We start from the raw sequence: 18,065 nt of genomic DNA, 5'->3' as shown, positions 1-18,065 counted from the left end.
CACCAAGTCTGAGTCGCCGAAGCACCTTACCCGGCTTAAGCTCATCTCTTTAGCCAGCCGAAGACCATGGAGCAAGGCCTCGTACTCAGCCGCGTTGTTAGTGCAAGGAAACAGCAGCTGTAGCACATAATGGAATTTGTCACCTTTAGGGGAAGCCAACACGACTCCAACCCCCGAGCCCTCCAACTGCCTGGACCCATCAAAGTGAATAGTCCAATATGTGTTATCCGGCTTTTGCTCGGGCACTTGTGACTCTGTCCAGTCATTGATGAAATCCACCAGGGCCTGAGATTTAACAGCAGTGCGTGGCACGTACATGAGACCATGAGGTCCAAGCTCTATAACCCACTTAGCCACTCTCCCTGTGGCCTCTCTGTTTTGAATGATATCACCAAGAGGGGCAGAACTGACCACAGTGATGGGATGACCCTGAAAATAATGCTTAAGTTTCCGGCTCGCCATGAACACACCATACACAAGCTTCTGCCAATGCGGATACCGCTGCTTGGACTCAATGAGCACTTCACTGACATAATAAACCGGCCGCTGAACCGGATGCTCCTTACCCTCCTCCTTGCGCTCCACCACCATAGCCACACTGACGGCTCGTGTGTTCGCCGCCACATATAATAATAAGGGCTCCTTATCAACCGGAGCAGCAAGGACTGGAGGCTCTGCTAGCTGTTTCTTCAAATCCTCAAAGGCAGTATTAGCTGCATCATTCCAGACAAAGCTATCAGTTTTCTTCATCAACTGGTATAATGGCATGGCCTTCTCACCCAAACGGCTTATAAACCGGCTTAAAGCAGCGATGCGACCCGCCAAGCGCTGAACATCATTTATACATGTCGGCTTAGCCAGGGAGGTGATGGCCTTGATCTTCTCTGGGTTAGCTTCAATGCCTCTGTCAGAAACCAAAAAACCCAAGAGTTTGCCTGCAGGAACACCAAAGACACACTTGGCCGGGTTAAGCATCATCTTGTAGACCCGGAGATTATCAAAGGTTTCTCTCAAATCATCTATCAGGGTTTCCTCCTTTATGGACTTAACCACAATATCATCTACATAAGCATGAACATTGCTCCCAATCTGTTTATGAAGGCAGTTCTGCACGCAACGCTGATAAGTCGCCTGTGCATACTTGAGTCCAAAGGGCATGGACACATAGCAGAAGGCTCCAAAGGGAGTGATGAACGTCGTCTTCTCCTGGTCCTTAACTGCCATCTTAATCTGATGATATCCGGAATAAGCGTCCAGGAAACTTAAACGCGCACAACCGGCCGTAGCATCAATAATTTGATCAATACAGGGAAGGGCAAAAGGATCAGCCGGACACGCTTTGTTCAAGTCCGTGTAGTCTACACACATCCGCCAAGTGCCGTTCTTCTTGAGTACGAGCACCGGGTTAGCTAACCACTCTGGGTGAAAGACTTCAACAATAAACCCGGCCGCCAAGAGTCGGGCCACCTCTTCACCAATAGCTTTCCGCCTCTCTTCATTAAACCGCCGAAGGAACTGCCTGACCGGCTTAAATTTCGGATCAACATTGAGAGTGTGCTCAGCGAGTTCCCTAGGTACACCTGGCATGTCAGAAGGTTTCCACGCGAAGATGTCCCTATTCTCACGGATGAACTCGATGAGCGCGCCTTCCTATTTTGGATCCAGATTTGCACTGATGCTAAACTGCTGAGATGAATCTCCTGGAACAAAATCAACAAGTTTAGTTTCATCAGCCGACTTAAATTTCATCGCCGGCTCATTTTCCGTAGTCGGCTTTTTCAGAGAGGTCATATCTGTTGGGTCAACATTGTCTTTGTAAAACTTCAACTCCTCTGTTGCACAAACAGATTCTGCATAAGCTGCATCGCCTTCCTCACATTCCAAGGCCACCTTCCAGCTGCCGTGAACCGTAATGGTCCCATTGTGACCTGGCATCTTGAGCTGTAAGTACACATAACACGGTCGTGCCATGAACTTGGCGTAAGCCGGCCGTCCAAATATAGCATGGTATGGGTTTCTTATCTTGACCACCTCAAAGGTCAATTTCTCCACCCTGTAGTTGTTCTCATCTCCAAAGGCCACTTCCAATTCAATCTTGCCGACTGGATAAGCCGACTTACCAGGTACCACACCGTGGAAAATAGTGTTGGACTGGCTGAGGTTTTTATCAATCAACCCCATACGACGGAAAGTCTCATAATAGAGGATGTTGATGCTGTTGCCTCCATCCATGAGCACCTTAGTGAACTTATATCCTCCCACCTGAGGAGCCACCACTAGGGCCAAGTGACCCGGATTATCCACCCGTGGAGGGTGATCCTCCCTACTCCACACTATAGGCTGCTCAGACCACCGCAAGTAGCGTGGAACCGCCGGCTCAACAGCATTCACGGCCCTCTTATGAAGCTTCTGATCTCGCTTACACAGACTGGTGGTAAACACATGATATTGTTCACCGCTAAGCTGCTTTGGATTGGTCTGATAACCCCCCTGCTGCTGTTGATGACCTTGGCCGGACTGTTGATGAAAGCCCCCTTGACCGTTCTGAGGACCAGGATTTGAGCCGCCGCCCGGGCCATGAAAGCCGTCGGCGCCTGAGCCGCCGCCCGGGCCATTGTAGTTCTTAAAGGCCTTCATGATTGCACAATCCTTCCATAGATGAGTCACTGGCTTCTCTCTAGAGCCATGTCTTGGACAAGGCTCATTCAACAGCTGCTCCAGTGTCGGTCCTGACCTGCCGCCTCGGAGAGGGGGCCTCCCCTTGCGTCGCTGGTTATTACCTTGTGCGCTGGCGTTGGCTACAAACTCTAGGCTGCCATCAGCCTTGCGCTTGCCTCCTCCTTGGTTCCCCGGGTTATGCTGAGGACCCTTGCCATTGCCATTCTTCTTTCGCTTCCCTGCCCTTTCATCATCTGAAGGGGGATCCTTGGTACCATCAGAATCGGCGTACTTGACAAGAGCCGCCATTAGTGTACCCATATCACTGCAGTCGCGCTTAAGCCGCCCGAGTTTCATCTTCAGGGGCACAAAACGACAATTCTGCTCCAGCATTAAAACTGCTGAGCCGGCATCCATCTTGTCTGACGAGTGTATGATCTCCTTAACCCGGCGAACCCAATGTGTCGTAGACTCACCCTCCTGCTGCTTACAGTTAGTCAAATCCACAATTGACATAGACTGCCTACAGGTATCTTTGAAGTTTTGGATGAACCGGGCTTTCAGCTCAGCCCAAGACCCGATGGAATTCGGTGGTAGCCCTTTTAACCAAGTGCGGGCAGTCCCATCCAACATCATGGTGAAGTACTTGGCCATTGCCGCCTCACTGACCTCCAGTAGTTCCATGGCCATCTCATAACTCTCGATCCAGGCTGCGGGTTGTAAGTCAGCCGTGTAGTTGGGCACCTTCCTAGGGCCTTTGAAGTCCTTGGGTAAACGTTCATTGCGGATAGCTGGCACTAAACAGGGGACACCTCCCGTCCTGGTAGAGATACCCACGTCGACGGAAGTCGTCGGATAAGCCGGGGGGGTCTGGTAAGCCGTCAATTGAGGCACCTGCTCCGCCTCTTGCCGCGCTCTATCTTGGTCTGCTGCGTGACAGGCTCCGTTATAAACCAGGCCATGGCCAGGGGCGGGTCATTGCGTCGGACGTTACTTGAGCCGGTCGCTGAGACCATGTGCTTGCTGTAACTCGGGCTCCGGCCCGGACGAGGGGTCGAGTGGATCCTATCCCGGCTGTAGGAGTACGCCTCTTGCTGCGCCAGTGCCATCTGAAGGAGTTCCCTGACCCGGCGGGTTTCAATAGCCGTCGGAGAGTCGCCGTCAACTGGGAGAGCCGCCAGCCGTGCTGCCGCAGCGACCATGTTTTCCAGCGGGTTATTATAATGACCCGGGGGTGTTGGGACATACTGAGGCAGGGCAGGGGGCACCTGGGGAGGCCCCATCACTCGTGGCTGAATAGGGGGCCCAGACCCGGGCGCTATGACCCCTGGTGGGTTACTAGACCCTGCACCTGGCGTGTTGAAGAGGTTGCGTGGATCGTAAACCGGCGGGAGCCGAGATTGGGTCTTTTGATGCCTCCTTCTCATGACCTCATTGGACGCGTTCTGATCCATCGTGAGTTGGAAGGACTGCGCCTGGATCAACTGAGTTTGGGCATCGAGAGCCGCCCTCTCCGCAGCCATCCTGATCCCTTCCGCTGCAAGGTCCTCCTTAGCTTTCACTAGATCCAATTTTAACTGTGCCACCTCCGCATCATGCTGAGCTTGATCCGCCGGGTCAACCGTGGCGGTTAACAGGGCCGTCATCTTGTCCGTGAGATCCATCAGTACCTGAGCCGGAGAAGGCACCGGGTTTCCCGCTCCAGCGGCGGGGTTCTGAACAGGCTGTGCACCGGCCATAAAGATTCCCACCCGGCTTGGCGGCTCAAATAGGTCCGGAATACTGTCACCATCGGAACAACCCATGAGCCTGCCATCTTGAAGTTGATACAACGAGTTTGACTCATCGGTGGCCGACTCGCCGTCAGAGCCGGCGGCCGTCTCATCACCAGATCCAGATCGATCAGAGAGTCCTCCGTGGATATACCCCACAAAAGCATGCCTTAAGGCAGGCCGGGCCCGGGCGGGTCGTGCACGCTGAGCCGTCTCGATGGGATCGGCGCAGAGATCCGGCTCAGGGCCCGGCTCACCAATCTTGCCAATCAAGACATGAATTCCGCCGAAGGGGACCCGGTACCCGTACTCAATTGAGCCGGCGTCGGGGCCCCAGTTTGCATCGTCGATGTAGAGCTTGCCGCGACGACTCTTGGTCATCCGGCCCACAGCGTATCCCTTGAGCCCTTCGAAGCTGCCCTTCAAGAACTCAAATCCACCGTGCGCTGGCCCCACGGTGGGCGCCAACTGTCGTGGAATTGTCACGGCAGATGTCCTCGAGTTAGGACTTAGTCGTGGAGCCATCGCTACTAGGAAGCTTGAAGGGGTTAAGCGGGACAAGGAACACGAGGGTTTATACTGGTTCGGCCCCTTACGGTGAAGGTAAAAGCCTACGTCCAGTTTGCGGTGGTATTGATTAGGGTTTCGATGACCAGGGAGCTTAACTGCTATGCCTGGCTCTCGACGAGATTGTTCTTGTCCCTAAACCGCTGCCGGGTCGTCCCTTTATATAGGGAGGCTGACGCCCTGCAGCTCCCAGAGTCTCGGCCGGCTCATAAGAGTGTCCGGCTCGGACTCTTAACTATTCTTGCCTTACACTACAAGTTCTACCATAATAATGATTGTAACTACGGGCCTTAAGCCATATCCGGGTCTTAAGCCCATTTTCGGCCCACCGTCTTTAAGCTTGGCGTCGGGCTTCTGGCAATGACCATTAGAGTAACCCGGCCCCTCCTGGCGGGTGACTCTAAGGTCTATATCCTCAACAGGATCTCACCCCTGAATCGTTTCAGAAAATCATCTGGGATGGTCTGCATTAACAAGAACCATGAACAAAACATGGTTAAAACCATAGGAACATACAAAGTATGAAGATGATGCAAAATATACTATTTGACATCTGATGTGAAAACAAACCAGGAGAAAGGCCCTAGCTTAATTTCTGTAAATCTACCAGTGTGGCATTTAGTCTCTGTGTTATCATGTTAATGCCTCTGATCCGGCGACCAAATCAACATGCCATAAAATATTTTCCACAGAATATATAGCAAGTTACAAATAAAGTGCTAAATGGAAATTCAAGTTCAACATTAACAGAGGCCAGCTCTAGCCACCAGACCATGATTAAAAGGGCACATTGACACAATTAACACTATAAATCTTTATTCGTCCCCAAGTAAAATCCAGGTAATTCGCAAAAAAAAAAGTAAAATCCAGGTAAAGGTACTATTCCGTGCTGAAATCATGGGTTTCTTCTTGTAAATTACCACAGGGGCTAGTCCCTGTTGATCTCGTTTTCCTTTGTATTTTGTGCTACTAAAATTGAAAAGTAACAATACACCCTATTTGCAGAGTATCATAACCTCAACATGCAGTATTCTTAGGAACTTGGATCTACAGTAGTACGGATCAGATCCAACTTGGGGATATGCTTATTCTGGCACGAAAACATTAAATCAATAGTCTGCATGTCTGAAGAAAAATGTGGGTAGGTGCTGCATCAAGCAATCGACCTAGTTGCTTGCCATTCGACACAAGAAGGTGACAGAAAATAAACAAGAACCGCTCTAGCTGAACATGTGTTGGGGGCCTACCATCTCACGACCACAGCCATCCACCATAAACATCAGGAAATGCTTCTCCCGGTCATCCAGATTGCAGTAGTCGAGTTCATCCCTCCGCTTGCATCTTTCGCAGCCCATCTTCTCACCCGACATGCGTAGCAAAGGAAGCAGGCATCATTAGCAGTGAAGTTTAGTGCCAAAACGTGTGAAACGATGATGCCAATGCTGCCGAGTTGCGAGGTTCGACCGGGAGAGGCTTTACCTTGGGCCGGCTGAGATCCCGGCGAACGGAAACCTTGGCTAGGTCAAGCGGCGGAAAAAGAATCGGGAGCCCCGGGATTCTGCGAGAGCAGAGGATCTTAGCGGAGAAGACGAGAAGGGGTGAAATGAAGCCTCTCCCGAAGGACACTTGGCTCCCTCCTGCCTCTGGCCGACGATTGGGAGAGAAGAAAGCTCGGCGAGAAGACGGGATGGGCTACCTAGCTAGCTCTGCTCCTGCCACCACGGCATGGCGTGGTAAAGTTCATCGGTTCTCGCGCCTGCCATCATTCCAGCCGAGCCGCCACCGGTCACTTGCTTGCAACCCCGAACGCCGCACTCTGTTCACCGTAATGTCCAGTCGGCGTAAATAGCCTGCAGACCGCGGTGCAGTGCGTGGACTGTACCGCATTTCCCCATGATTCGAGTGTACTTCCGGTAGGTGTGGTTAATTACAGGCCTAGCTAATACGAAAATCCCCTTTGTGCCCGGGCGCAGACGAGCTCGATGAACAGTACAGCGATTAAAAATAGAAAAAATCAAGTAATTCCGAATTACTTTTTTAAGCAAGATGTTCATGCGTGTGTGTGATGTCCGTGCAAAATTTGATGAAATTTGAACATTCGAGGACCGCGCGGCAAAAAAGACAAATTCAAACATGAACAGTGCTGTTTGTAAATGTTTCTTCCTTACCAAAACTTCGCTAAGTTTGGCATGAGTATTACGCATCTGAACATCTTGCATAAAAAAATGATTTTTTTTTACGATTTATTGTTCATGCCCGACATCAAAACGCCGCTCTCTAGCTAATACTACTTTGACTGGCACGAGTTATTTCGGCCAACTCCAACCTCCCTTTGGTGCAAGTGAACAGAAACGGCGGCCCAACGCGCCCGATGCATCTCCAAATGATGTCTCCTTGGCATCTGTTTGAACACATTTTCGGCGCATATTTGGGCTAGGTTTGCATCCACATCGACACGAGACGGACGCACCGTGTGTGTCCTTTCAGTGTCCACTTGAGGCCCGCGTGTTGGCCACCCAACCACCCGCTCTGATTCTATTAAATGCCATGAACGCTCTCGGCCCCACGCGTCGGCCGCACATGCACTTCTGTTGTGGTCTTTTTAATGAGATGGTGGCGTGTTTGGAGGGGTCAGTCCACTTTCACACACATATTCTTCTCCGTCTACTCCCCACAAGCCCGACAAACCCTAGCCTGTGCCGCCGCTCGCTGCCCGCTAGCCACAATGGTGTGGGAGTGGATCTTGGGGAAGCACGACCGGGAGGCCGGGTCGTCACCTCGCTCGTCCGGGCCGAGGAGGGACGCGGCCAGCTTCTCAATCTCGTTGACCGCTATGCCGCGGTAGCGGCCCTACATCAACGTGGTCACCGTCCCCGCCGCGTCAGGCACTGCTGGAGCCACAACAGGTGCCACCCGCCCACCTGTGGTAGTCACTGCCCTTCGTCGGCCTCACCGGGGACGAAATCGACGACTAGGATGGCGGCAACAGCCGAGACTACAAGATCCAGGGATTTCTTGAGTTTAAGTTTTTTTTAATGTTTAAGTTTAATGTACAGCGGCGAGGACAGCCGGGACTTTTGGAATTAATGTAATATATTTTAATTAAGTTCAAGTTTAATTTGTTTTATGTGTTTGTAAGTTTAACTTTAAGTTTTTCTAGATGCACTGTTCGAAATGTGCTTGGCCGTTGGACGCACCTACTAGTGCAGAGGACACAAAACAGTAGCCTGACCGACTCAAACATACAAAAACAGACAAAATCCGCATCTGTTTTGCGTCAGCCGGTTGGAGTTGCCGTTAACATCGGCAAGAAAAACAAATTAGGGTCTCTTTGATTTGGAGGATTCTCGAAACTTAAGAATAGGAAAAAATATAGGTTATAGGGTTAGCAGAGTGTGTCTGATGGCATAAGGTGAATTGTAAAAAAAGGTTGGACATGCTAGATTTTCTATGAAATGTAGTACAAATGATTTCTTAAAAAAAATTACAATAGGATCCAATCCTACGAATCAAACGACAAATGTAGAAAAAATTCCTTAGAATTATAGTCCCCCAAAAATCCTATAAAATTTATTTGAATCAAAGGAGCCCATAAAGTGGGTAAATAGCCATTAGAAGAGTTCAAATGAAATAGTTCTAGTTATGGACTTTCGCCCTCCACTTCTACTACCTTGCCTCCCCCAACTCGTCACCATCGGAGGCAATCGCCATGGGAGCCCAGTATACGATTTATGCACGAAGAACATCTAAAAGTACCGGTCACAAAGCATCTTCCGGAGTTGTTGGTTTTTCCAAGTGATAATTGGGAACGCCATGGATGGCGGCGGTTGACCGAGGGTGTCTACCACTTGAGATGATAGCGGAGTAGGAAACATAGAAGGAGTAACGGTCATACCCGTGATAGGGGTTGCCGCTGGCGACTCAAGGATTGCTGATGCCCCCCCAGGTGAGAAGCATCACACCATGGCTTGACTACCCTGTTGAGGTTGCCTTGCGTCGCGGTTGGCGGTGGGGTGTGAGGTGCTCCACCCGTATTCGATATGGCCATAGGGGATGCCACCTGCAATGCAGAGACCGAGAGATCCAGCTTGGCGAAGAGCGCTTTGAGCTCTGGTTTCCATGCGGTGAGGGAGTCGATCTGGGCCATCTGCATGTCAAGCGCCTTGAGAATGAAAGCGGGGATGTTGTCCTACTTGTTGGCATGGTTGATCGGGTTGGAGTTCATCTTGTCGAGGTAGGCACGAAGCTCGCGGTCCATGGACGCGACCAAAGCTTCACGGGCATGTTTCCGACGTCGTTTATCCAATGTTGGTAGTGGCGGAGGCGATGGAAGGGTAGTGGCTGATCTCTAATATCACAATGTTAAGATCTAGTTCCCTCTATTTTGCATTCACTTGATCGAATACAGTGGATGGTCTCTCTCATATACAACTATGCATTAAAGGTAAAAAAGAAATGCAAAATCTGCCTAGCCGCTGTCGTGATCCATTTGATTCCCTCCATCCTCTTGGCTTCTTCTTAAGTAGCATTGATCCAGTTGGGCCCACATAGTTGTGATCAAAATGCACGATCCAAGCTAGACATTGAATGACGCGACCTTCCCCCCTCAATTGGTCCCTACAGATGATGAGGTTGCCATGGTAGCATTTTTGGCTGCCATGGTAGTGTTTCCTTGAACCGGCTGTTTTGCCTTCATGGCAGTGTTTTTGTCTGGAGTTGTCGAGCTTTCAGTTGGGACAATGACACTGCCTTGTTCGTCCGGCAGCTGGAATTACGGTTGTCTTTGTCCACAGCCGCGACCACCTCAGCACACTTATTTTGACACAGGATCGGGATGTCGTCGATGGCCACCGCAGACGGCTCGGAGGCATCCATAGGCGCCTCCTACTCTGTCATCCTCTGCTCCTCACCGGGCACTGATCGTCTCCCCTGCCGTGATATATAGATTGATCTCCCTCCCTCCTCAAGCGCCTCATCCTCCTCCATCACACTCTACTCCTCACTAGGTACCAATCATTTTTCCTGCAGTGATATCTAGATTGATCTCCCCCCTCCTCAAGCGCCTCTTCCTCTGCCATCCTCTACTCCTCGTCAGGCATCAATCGTCTCCTACTACAGTGGATAAACAAATGGACGTAGAATGACCATTGAAAAAATACATAAAAAACATACTAGTCTTCTCCTTCCACCGATGGTACATTGACCGCCGGTGATTAAAAATTGCACTGATCCAACTGCAAAGAAAAGCGATACCTGCAAGCGCCGTCGTCATACCAAGCTTTGAAGACCGCAATAGCCACTCCCCCCTTGAGACAAGAATTATAAATCTCTGAAGCAACATCAGCTGGAGCATCACCCCACGTAAAACAGGTTTGCAATCCATCCCATCACTTCAAAGGGTTGGAGAACAGGTCAAGCCACACAACAACAAAGAAGAAGATGTTGAACTCACCTCACCAACAACCAACCGAAAACCTCTCCTCGAAAGACACATTAACTACCAAGATCTGAAGGAAACAACAAATCTGAAGACACAAACTCTCACAAGCCATTCGCCGGTGTCGGATCGGATGTCGTCGAGGTAGGGAGTGACCGAATAGACCCCAACACACCATCGTCACCACCCACCTCGTCGATGTCACCAGGGAAGCAAAAACCTAAGAAAAATAAAACATAACAGACGTGTCCCCACTTCTCTTGCCGCCGGCGAGTCCATCGGACGGGGAAGAGGAGGAGGACCGTGGAGCACAAGATTCTTTTTTACCAGGATGTCGCCGGGGAATACATATCCTTTTACCATTTCTTATGTTTTTTTAGAATTATCAGAAATTGTTATGTGACAGTGTAGGCCCCATTTTTTGTGCCTTTTGCGCACGTTACAGAACTCGGCCCAGTAGCGGCCCATATTGCCAGCCCGTCTCTCTCCCGAGCGCCACAAGTTTTCACGTACATTTCTAAAATCGCTAAAAAAAACGTACATTTCTAAAAAAATACAAGTTTTCACTTACGAAGATGCTGGCGACGCAGGTCATCCGAGCACTTACCAATTTCTTACTTGCTCAAAAAAAAACTAATTTCCTACGGTAAAAGGATATGTATTCGACTTGTTTGCGGTATAAAATACGCGTATTCGACTTGTTTTCGATATACTAGTATAAAGCCGTACCCTAACCCGTCGCCCAGATCGATAATTTGATTTCTCCGTCTTTGCCTCGGCTCAATTCTCTCCTTCCTCCCGCGCTCTAGCTGCTCCAAGCCAGATCTAGGTTTTCGATCGATTTCGACAGCCGTCGCTATGTCGTCCGTCGAGATCCCGCTGCGGGGCGCGAGCGCCATGCTCGTCATGAACGGGTCTTTCACCTTCGTGGATCCCGTCCAGCCGGCGCAGATGCGCGGCCCCGGCGGGAAGAAGAGAGATCGCTGCGGGGATCTCCTTCTCGCCGACGACTCCGAGGCTGCAGGTTGGTCGTCGGCGATCCTGGACCGCAGCCTCGCCCTCCGCCGTCGGCGAGGCCCATCCCCCTCTTCCTTCCACCGCGGCTGCCTCGTCGTGACTGAGGCGCAGAACAGCCGTGACCAGGAGACAGCTCCGGCAGTTGTGGCAGAAGAAATCCTGGATCGGCAAGGGAGTGAAAAGGAGCCGACTGTCGAGGAGCTGGTCTACTGGACAGTCATCTAGTCGTATCAACCAAATCCCCCTGGTCGTGCTGACCAAATCGCCTGAAGAAGGTTCAATCTTTTACCCTGTCCTTGTGTTTATTACAGAGTCTTTTTGAGGCCATATGAATGACTTGCTTTCTTTTGTTTTCCTGTCAATGTCGGAGCACATACAACCGAATTAAACTCACTGATGGCCTTCATGTTGCTGAGTGTTGAGGAGGCAACCAGAAGTAATCGGATTACAAGTCCGAAACATCTAGCAGGATAAGCTGGAAGGCAAAGGCTGGGAAGAGGAGTCGCTGATTGGTGGGGATGGCGAGGAGTTCTTCTACTTAGTTGTCATCTAGTCGGAGTTCTTCTACTTAGTTGTCATCTAGTCGAATCTTTCCTACTTTTGTAGCAAGAGTTCCTCCTATGGTTGTCTATCGATGTGTTTATACCAATTGATGGGCTCTGTTAGGCTGTTACAGAGTCCGGTTCATGTGTTCAAGTCGACAAGTTAGGATGTAATCCGCTTGTTTGATAAATAAATTGATCTACTTAAGCTGAGTTGTGATGTGCACTCACATCAGGCTACTGTTTTGTGTCCTCTGCAGCACTGGCATTGCCTCCACCGTCTCTGTTATCTTTCACTTTATTCCTCCTTCCTATTCCTCAGTAACTGTTTCACCCCGAGTAACTACCCTTCATACCTCTGCAGCGGCTGTAGCTGCGAGGGATGGGATGCAGTGCCTATGTGCTTCTTGGCTAGTGATTCTGGCATATATGATTATCTCAATGTTTTAGATAAACCCACTGCCTTATTAGATTTATATTAATGTCAATTGGTAGGTCATGGTTATATAATGTTTATTTTCTGTATTTTCAGATTTAGAATTTTCAAAGCATTAGTTGTTTGAGACCTGCAATTTTCTGATGGTTGCAATTAAGATTTCTGTAGTGACAGGCTTGGTGGGTTTTATGGAGTGGGTAATGCTCATTTAATATTGTGATCAATTTTCAACTGATTGATGTGTGAGGTGCCATTAAGGTCGATCTACTCTATTGTGAACTGTGATTATTGGATGTTTATTTAGTTTGTATGATTTAATTGAAACTTATCCAAGCACTAGGCTGTATGTAGCCATGTGTTTTCTATGATGCTTCGTGTTTATAAGGATACTTATCTATTTTCCCATGTGTAAGTGATCAGCAGGGTGTCCTATTAGTTCCTGGTAAGCAAATGTAATTGTTTTAGTCCATCCATCTTGACTAAGCAAATGTTTCATTTTTCTGTTGGAGTAGTAGTAGTTAAAGTTTTTTTTTTGTTTAAAGTTTATGCACAGTCAAATTCATGAACTAATAATTGCAGTACATATAGGTGTATGCAAAAGTTCTAAATTCAGATTGAAAAAGCAGAGGAATGGCTTGACCTTTCATACCTTTTTTTATGTATGAATTATGATACCTAATTTTCACTAACAAAATTGGAATAAACCTCCCCAAATTCTTTGAGAAGTTTGAATTCAGAATATCCTTCATAAGTTGTCCAACATTTTCCTTCTTGAAAATGTCTTAAGTCATGATTTGCGCTGTTATATTCATATGACTTCAGAATTACGAGCTTCATATTTCTATGATCCCTAATTTCTCTCCTATTTTTTCTTCTTTTTGCCCCTGTACAGGATTTGAGCTGCTTATAATTATTCTAGTTCATTTCTTGATATGTTATTTCATGCAACATAGGATGGTACAACTACCCACGAATAGCTACGAAATTCGTTGCCGCATGGAAAAAGATAAGTGTATCTATAGTTCTGTCTTAAATATTTAGGTGACCTTATATGTGAAGTGTAAGTGTTTTGCCATATTAAGCAGTGCCTACATAATATAATTCTTCCTACTATGTAGATTTATAAACTATCACAGGCAACTTCCAAGTTCTATTTTTCTGAATTATATTTCTTCTTAATCAAAGTATATAGTGGGTTGCGGGTGGTGCAATAATTTACATGCATAGCCGTTTGCTGGTTGCACCATAAGGCTAGATTAGTGCAAGAGCTTTATTGCCTCTGTGAGTAAATTTGTCTGAATTAATCTCTAGTTCTTCCATTTTGTATTACTTTTATATCAAATTGCTATGGTGAACCTGACGGGCAACATGGAGAGCTTAATGACTCAAGTATGATGATATTACTTCAGGTATGTGGCCCTTTTGCCATATTTGGCATACCATATAGTTCATCTGGTTGTGCCAAATCTGAATTATTAGCAATACCTTCAGAAATAAAAAAGAAAAAAGGATTAAAATCTTCTACTCTTTCCTATGTAGATGGTGCATTATATGAGGACCCAACATTTGAGGCGATTCTCATCCTCAAACTGTATATAATATCTTGATCATATAACACTGTTTTAAGGACATTTCAGTTTTACGGTACTGAACATTTCAAAGTGATTCTGAAACTCCTTTTGTGCGTGTCCAATCTACTCGTTAATTCCTCGGTGATCACACTCATAAAAATCATGGACAAAAAAATATTTGAGTTATATGTGGAAAACCTGAATTGGAAATATCAGCTCATATTTGTAAGTATGTAATAGTCTTTCCTTGTTTACCAAAGGGAAGAAACAGAATTATATTCATAGAGCTAAGTAGTTTCTGTTAGACACATATTTAGTGCATGTCAGCTTCTCTAGTTGTTCTACACGGCTTGATGAGTAATATTGTCCATATAAGTAATGTTTTACCCAAAGTTATTGATTTTTTCATATTTGTACTGAGATATCTGATTCAAATATTAAATTATTATGTAAGCTCGACATTTCAATACACATATGACTTATTTTAAATCATGTTTTATTCAGCATTTGTTCTATCCTCGTTGCAGTAGGTGTTCATATTTTGCATATTCTCCTATCCGTGTGTCACAATACAACAGTATATGTAACTTCTTTTTCTTTTTTCTTTGTTAATACTGGAGACTTTACAACCATATAATCATAGTGACAGCAGAGGCCGCACCACCTTTGCCAACTTGCAGAACTGACGCGGCGATGGGGCGGTACAAGAAATAACCGGAGAGAATTCAAGATACAAAGCGAACGCGGAAGAGAGAGGCAGGGAAGAGGCACCGGTTGACGCCGACGGTAAATAATTCTTCTCTACCATACCATATTATGTTGAGTCAGAAGCACTGTTCTACAGTTCTTGTGGAAAAAAACAGTTAGACAGTTCCTTTTTAAAGCAGAGTGATTATGGAATGATTGAATGTGGATTCCAACAGACCTTCAATTCATCCTTCGGACCTTCAAAGTTGCTGTAGCTATCTCTCGACGGAACCAATCCGTCGAATCAAACTACATATGGTTTCATGAACAATTATTTATTCATGTATGATAGAAACACAGGGGAAGTTTGCGATAATGTGCATAAAAAACAATATTGGAATGATTCAATAACCCAACCTAAAATTAGATAACTCCCTGAATACCAGAAGGCCTCTTGAATAATTCCGCAACATAAACATAGGTTTCTCCCTTAGTTTGGAAAGTAGCCACACCACCACAGAGTTTACAGATTACAGAACTACCAAAAGCACACACAAAATACCAGCAGAATAGCCACCCGAGATTCACTCTCATGTGCTGGAAAGTTAAAACTAACGCTTCTCATTGTGACGAATGATGTCGACCATCATCGTAAGCTTCCTCTGGTCCGTCATCAGCTGGAACAGACATATGTCTTTGAGTTTCAGATGGTTGTCGTGGGCAAACTCGCGCCAACCTCCCTTGAGCATCTTCGCGTTGCCAATCCTCGGGTTCACCTTGACTTCCCATGTCTTGCTCTTCTCTGCCCTCAGGAGTGTCACAGTCTGCGCTCCAGCTGGTAGATACTCAGCAGCATACTTCCTGCAAATAGTCTGTTACACAAAATGTTGCATTAAAACAACAGGTTAGCTGAAATCTTACTAGGTTTAAGAATACAATGAATAATAGCACATCCCATTGGCAGCTGAAATGTGTAAAGAATAGACCTCGATCGACTTACTACGGCGTACAGGCTGTTGTCACCAACACTGCTCTTGTTCATTACTGACACATAAATGGGAACATCGGACTGAAGGGACTGCTCTTGTGGTAGTAAAACACATAAATGGGAACAGTAAGAAAACACTGCTCTTGTTCATTACTACGGCGTACATGTTTATTTCCCTTTTTCCTAACTAATGTAAGTATTTGCTAGTAAAACACAAAGTGGGTTACGCATGTCACAACTGAATTTAATTTCACAACTCGATCTTTCTCTGGTGGTAGCTCCCAGGTTTACAAATCTGTGACTTTGCATTTCTCTCTTTTCCTTTGATCGAATAGGCGTTTTTCATTTTTTTTGAACTAACTGAATTTACCACGTCATCGAAATTGAAGTTCTCATGTTCGGCTAGTATTCATTGAGTTGTATGCAGTATCATTGGATATTCCACTGGAAAATACGTTGTGTTGGCTGTTTGCTCTGCTAACTGAAGCCAAAAAGGGACAGCAGCAGCAAACAATGATAAAGAGTCCATTTATTCAGAGACGAGAGGGAGCACTGAAGAAGGTGTCACACACACCAGCTCACCTCCTCCAGCATCTCAACAGCACAGCAAAAGTTCCTTCAACAACATTTGAACCAAGCGGATACTACGTATTTTTGCAGTAAAAAAACTGAGTTCCGTCCTTTTTCTGTAGACTATGAGCAAAATGCTACCCTCCTAGGGATGAAGGAACGATCTGGTTACCTCTCTGCTCCCTTCCTGATTTTTGAATTTTCTTTAAAAGAAATATATCAAAAACCTTGACTCTTTTTTTATTCTCCGTGGAACCGATTTTTCAGAAAGTCCATGGAACTGAATTGATTTCAACACAAGATCCATTTGCTGTGACCGTACTCATGCACGGCTGCCTCGATCTAATTGGTTCGTATACGTAGCCCTTAAAAAAACTTGGTAACATTTTGTTTTGAAATTCTTTCGAATTTTCATGTAAGAATCCTGGGATGGTTTGGGTTAGTTGTAATTATTGTGTGGCTATCGGTATTTTATTTTGGGTTACATGTACTACCCTCCACCCCTCCCCACCTCCTTGCTCTGCTCCTCGCGGCTGATACGTCCATTTTGCATCATGTTTTCTTACTGTTATTTATAATGTTTTTATTCATAATAATGTTTTTTAGTGTAATTCTAATGCCTTTTCTTTCATAATTTGCAAGGTATGCACCAAAAGGGAGAATTCCGGTAGCTGGAAATCTGGACCTGGAAAAGATACGTCAGGCCACCTATTCCGTACAACTTCAAACAAGCTGAAACTTCACGGAGATTTTTTATGAAATATTTAAGAATTATTGGAGCAAATAACTACCAGAGGGGGCCCACCAGGTGGGCACAACCCACCTGGGCGCGCAAGGGAGCCCAGGCGTGCCCTGGTGGGTTGTGCCCTCCTCGGCCCACCTCCGGTGTCCATCTTCTGGTATATAAGTCATTTTGACCTAGAAAAATAAATAAGAAGAGGACTTTCGGGATGGAGCGCCGCCGTCTCGAGGCGGAACTTGGGCAGGAGCACTTTTGCCCTTCGACGGAGCGATTCCGCCGGGGGAACTTCCCTCCCGGAGGGGGAAATCATCTTCACCAACAACTCTCCCATCTTGGGGTGGGCAATCTCCATCAACATCTTCAACAACACCATCTCATCTCAAACCTTAGTTCATCTCTTGTGTTCAATCTTGTTACCGGAACTATAGATTGGTACTTGTGGGTGACTAGTAGTGTTGATTACATCTTGTAGTTGATTACTATATGATTTATTTGGTGGAAGATTATATGTTCAGATGCAATATGCTATTTAATACCCCTCTGATCATGAGCATGTTTATCATTTGTGAGTAGTTACTTTTGTTCTTGATGTCACGGGAGAAATCATGTTGCAAGTAATCATGTGAACTTGATATGTGTTCAATATTTTGATAGTATGTATGTTGTGATTCCCTTAGTGCTGTCATGTGAACATCGACTACATGGCACTTCACCATATTTGGGCCTAAGGGAATGCATTGTGGAGTAGCAATTAGATGATGGGTTGCGAGAGTGACAGAAGCTTAAACCCCAGTTTATGCGCTATTCCGTAAGGGACCGATTGGATCCAAAAGTTTAATGCTATGGTTAGAATTTATTCTTAATACTTTTCTTGTAGTTGCGGATGCTTGGGGGGGGGGGGTTTAATCATAAGTAGGAGGTTTGTTCAAATAAGAACAACACCTAAGCACCGGTCCACCCACATATCAAATTATCAAAGTAGCGAACACAAATCGAATCAACATGATGAAAGTGACTAGACGAAATTCCCGTGTACCCTCAAGAACACTTTGCTTATCATAAGAGACTGTTTTGACCT

The 18,065-nt window shown here is 46.6% G+C and overlaps 1 long non-coding RNA gene across 1 annotated transcript; it reads right to left on the bottom strand.

Annotated features, from left to right (window-relative positions):
• Positions 1 to 5,009: 5,009 nt before the first annotated feature.
• LOC120963237 (uncharacterized) lies at positions 5,010 to 6,792 on the bottom strand. Its single transcript, XR_006662016.2, has 3 exons — positions 6,477 to 6,792; positions 6,245 to 6,352; positions 5,010 to 5,461 (listed from the first exon to the last, which is right to left on the bottom strand). It is a non-coding gene; the product is annotated as an uncharacterized lncRNA (long non-coding RNA).
• Between the last annotated feature and the right edge of the window lie 11,273 nt (positions 6,793 to 18,065).

Source organism: Aegilops tauschii, chromosome 4 (assembly GCF_002575655.3).
Source record: "Aegilops tauschii subsp. strangulata cultivar AL8/78 chromosome 4, Aet v6.0, whole genome shotgun sequence".
Taxonomy (NCBI): Eukaryota; Viridiplantae; Streptophyta; class Magnoliopsida; order Poales; family Poaceae; genus Aegilops; species Aegilops tauschii.
This window is presented reverse-complemented; position numbering and strand designations above follow the sequence as displayed.